The 4,527-nt window shown below is 36.4% G+C and overlaps 2 non-coding genes across 2 annotated transcripts; both read left to right on the plus strand.

The window, feature by feature from the left end:
* Positions 1-3,005: 3,005 nt before the first annotated feature.
* TRNAK-UUU (transfer RNA lysine (anticodon UUU)) lies at positions 3,006-3,078 on the plus strand. Its single transcript has one exon. It is a non-coding gene; the product is annotated as a tRNA-Lys (tRNA).
* Positions 3,079-4,052: 974 nt separating this feature from the next.
* Positions 4,053-4,125, plus strand: TRNAK-UUU (transfer RNA lysine (anticodon UUU)). Its single transcript has one exon. It is a non-coding gene; the product is annotated as a tRNA-Lys (tRNA).
* The last annotated feature ends 402 nt before the right edge of the window (positions 4,126-4,527 follow it).

Raw genomic sequence — 4,527 nt, forward strand, 5'->3', positions numbered from 1 at the left:
TTTCAGAAATATGTGTCATGTGGATATGAGGATTAACACTACTTTGGCAATTTTATGACTTGTTTTCTGCATTTTTCCCTCTGTAGACTCTATGTCTAACTTTCAGTGCTCTTTAAGCTGATGGGTGGAAACTAGCAGCTATGTTGTCTCCCATAAAAAACACACAGAGTCAGAGTGATTCCTACTTTTTTTTCTTTGCAGCACATTTAGCAGTACCAATATGAAAGTCAAAATTAATCAATACTGAGCTGTGTGAATGTGAATTCAGCTTTTGAGTAAACTAAATCAATCGCTTGATGATGCAGCTTCACCTGCCTTTAACTGCCCAAATCTGATAGCCTTTCACTGAGCTGAATACTCATCACTCCTCTTCCCCTGTTTCCTATACATAGCGTATAAAAAGAGATGTAACCTGACACCTCATTATGCTGGCAGACTATGTGCTGGCTTTGGTTTTGGGTATGTACACACATATGAAAAAAATCAACATATCTGAAGATACATTTAGATGAATCGGTATTAAATCTTGGAAAATGTGCTTACTTTGCTTGTAAGGAGCATGGATAGCTCAGTCGGTAGGGTTCAAGTCCCTGTTCAGGTGTTAAGTTTTTAACCCTCCGTCACATACAATATTGGTTCTAACGAGTTCACATACAATGTGACTGTCATGCGCAGGCTAGAAAAATACTTATAATATCTAATGTTTGCAATTTCAGTGCTCTAAAAGTGATCAGTGACCTTCATAGGGATGTAATAAAAGAGACTACACATAATATGGTGCAAAAAAAACCCATTTACTTAACATAAAACTAATAACTCTGAAATACAAACATTTCAAACTCCCGCCAAATAGTCCCCAGTTTGACTCTGTCAAAAAACTCTACAAAGAAAATTTATGGAAACAAACTTAATTTTAAGGTACCTTAAGTACTATTAAACACACATTCAATCAGAATTAGATCCTGAAGTTTCCCCAGAAAAATTACACTTGTAGAGCAAAGAGCATGAATTACACAACATTTTTGCATATGTCAGGCAGATTGCATTATGACATTTGTGACATTCATAATTAGAAAGCCTTCTGATTCCGCTTTCCGTGGTGCAGGTGGTGCATCTCCTTCTTTTGGGAGATGGTGCAGGTGGTGAATTTTCACTATCATCTTCTGGGCGGAATCTTTTGAGCGGAACTTGAAGGCGAGAGGGGATACCGAATGTTTTCATACTTCTCCTGCGTAGCTCTCCAAGCACTAGTTCATGGGCCAATTTTTTCAGATAGAATCATCTATGGAGTGGTTCAAGCTTGCTTTCAAGGTAAATGACTTGTGAATTTATACCACCCAAATTCAACATAGCAAAAAATATGACCATTGGCCAGCATTTGTTGTTTCTGCTGACGTTGAAAGTTGTTTTTTTTATCTTTTCCCATATAATAAGATTCTACATCTTTATCCTCATCACTGTCACCATCTTGCTCTGTTTCAGAATCCACTTCACATACTTCCACCTCATCATGAGAATCAATCTCACTTTCCTCTCCTAAATCCTCATTCAGTGTGGGGTCTGCATCATCTAACAGTATGTTTGTTACTTCCTCAACATCAAGGTTTTTTGATAAATTGTACATTTTCCTCTCCATTTCAGCAGATAATCTGAAGCAAGAGAAGGAATATGTGTTAGGGAACTACTGTATATGCCTGAGCAGCACACTTTCTTTTTTAATCTGCCTTATTTCTATGAAATATCCTCACACTTTATGCTATACATTCATAAAACAAGCTAAATAAACAATTGTGATGAATAAAAACATAAAATACCAACCTTATTGAGTGTGACGTGTTCACATACAATGAGCCTGAGAGATTAGCGCAGTTATATCTGTCCTCCTGAAGCTCTGCAATCCAACTGTGGTATGAGGTTTCACAGAGCTGCTAGAGACAGGAGACTACCTGGAGGGAGGGGATTTCCTCACAATCTGGTGAGGAAGGAGAAATGAAAGTAAAAGAGATGTGCCTGTCAGGCCTATTGTATGTGACGGAGGGTTAAATCTCAACAGATCACTTTGTATTGTTTAAATCTCAGCTTGTGCTTGAAGATTAGTGCATGCTTAATGCACTTGTTTGATATGAGAAATAAAATGCTCTTTTACACTAGAGAAAAAAACAAAAAACATGTCTTTGAATATGTCCAAACTCACGACAAATCATTGATTATGTGCTTTGTATTGGCTTTGAACAGTCATATTGAATGATAATTTTTCTGAGTATACTTAAATATGGACACAGACATTTGTTTTGAAAATGTTGCAAAAGTGCACTTAGAAAGAAACTGGATAGCTCAGTCTGTAAAGCACCCGTCTTTTAATCTGAGGGTCCATTATTTACATCATTGCTCAGTTTTGAGGCTTTTTAACCTAGACCTATCATTTAGCTTTGTTTAAATCATACCTAGCTTTTCAGAAATAAATGTCATGTGGATATGAGGATTAACACCACTTTGGCAATTTTATGACTTGTTTTCTGCATTTTTCCCTCTGTAGACTCTATGTCTAACTTTCAGTACTCTTTGCTGATGGGTGGAAACTAGCAGCTATGATGTCTCCCATAAAAAACACACAGAATCAGAGTGATTCCTACTTTTTTTTCTTTGCAGCACATTTAGCAGTACAAATATGAAAGTCAAAATTAATCAATATTGAGCTGTGTGAATGTGAATTCAGCTTTGGAGTAAACTAAATCAATCGCTTGATGATGCAGCTTCACCTGCCTTTAACTGCCCAAATCTGATAGCCTTTCACTTGGCTGAACACTCATCACTCCTCTTCCCCTGTTTCCTCTACATAGAGTATAAAAAGAGATGTAACCTGACACCTCATTATGCTGGCAGACTATGTGCTGGCTTTGGTTTTGGGTATGTACACACATATGAAAAAAATCAACATATCTGAAGATACATTTAGAAGAATCGGAAGTAAATCTTGAAAAATGTGCTGAGCTTGTTTGGAAGGATCCTGGATAGCTCAGTCGGTAGAGCATCAGACTTTTAATCTGAGGGTCCAGGATTCAAGTCCCTGTTCAGAAGTTAAATTTTTAAATCTCAACAGATCAGTTTGTATAGTTTAAATCTCAGCTTGTGCTTGAAGATTAGTTGCATGCTTAATGCACTTGTTTGACATGAGAAATAAAATGCTCTTTTACACTAGAGAAAAAAACAAAAAACATGTCTTTGAATATGTCCAAACTCACGACAAATTATTGATTATGTGCTTGGTTTTGGCTTTGAACAGTCAAATTGAATGATAATTTTTCTGAGTATACTTAAATATGGACAGAGACATTTTTTTTGAAAATGTTGCAAAAGTGCACTTAGAAAGAACCTGGATAGCTCAGTCAGTAAAGCACCCGTCTTTTAATCTGAGGGTCCATTATTTACGTCATTGTTCAGTTTTGAGGCTTTTAAACCTAGACCTATCATTTATCTTTGTTTAAATCATACCTAGCTTTTCAGAAATAAATGTCATGTGGATATGAGGATTAACACTACTTTGGCAATTTTATGACTTGTTTTCTGCGTTTTTCCCTCTGTAGACTCTGTCTAGCTTTCAGTAATCTTTAAGCCGATGAGTGGAAACTAGCAGCTATGATGTCTCCCATAAAAAACACACAGAATCAGAGTGATTCCTACTTTATTTCTTTGCAGCACATTTAGCAGTACCAATATGAAAATCAAAATTAATCAATACTGAGCTGTGTGAATGTGAATTCAGCTTTGGAGTAAACTAAATCAATTGCTTGATGATGCAGCTTCACCTGCCTTTAACTGCCCAAATCTGATAGCCTTTCACTGGGCTGAATACTCATCACTCCTCTTCCCCTGTTTCCTATACATAGAGTATAGTTTGAGTTGTAACCTGACACCTCATTATGCTGGCAGACTATGTGCTGGCTTTGGTTTTGGGTATGTACACACATATGAAAAAAATCAACATATCTGAAGATACATTTAGAAGAATCGGAAGTAAATCTGGAAAAATGTGCTAAGCTTGTTTGGAAGGAACCTGGATAGCTCAGTTGGTAGAGCATCAGACTTTTAATCTGAGGGTCCAGGGTTCAAGTCCCTGTTAAAGCATTAGATTTTTAAATCTCAACAGATCACTTTGTATAGTTTAAATCTCAGCTTGTGCTTGAAGATTAGTGCATGCTTAATGCACTTGTTTGACATGAGAAATAAAATGCTCCTTTACACTAGAGAAAACAACAGAAAACATGTCTTTGAATATGTCCAAACTCACGACAAATCATTATTTGCTTGGTTTTGGCTTTGAACAGTCATATTGAATGATAATTTTTCTGAGTATACTTAAATATGGACAGAGACATTTTTTTTGAAAATGTTGCAAAAGTGCACTTAGACAGAACCTGGATAGCTCAGTCAGTAAAGCACCCGTCTTTTAATCTGCGGGTCCATTATTTACGTCATTGTTCAGTTTTGAGGCTTTTTAACCTAGACCTATCATTTAGCTTTGTTTAA

Source organism: Phyllobates terribilis, unplaced genomic scaffold (genome assembly GCF_046119375.1).
Source record: "Phyllobates terribilis strain yellow unplaced genomic scaffold, ASM4611937v1 Scaffold_1__5_contigs__length_1240528914, whole genome shotgun sequence".
Classification (NCBI taxonomy): domain Eukaryota; kingdom Metazoa; phylum Chordata; class Amphibia; order Anura; family Dendrobatidae; genus Phyllobates; species Phyllobates terribilis.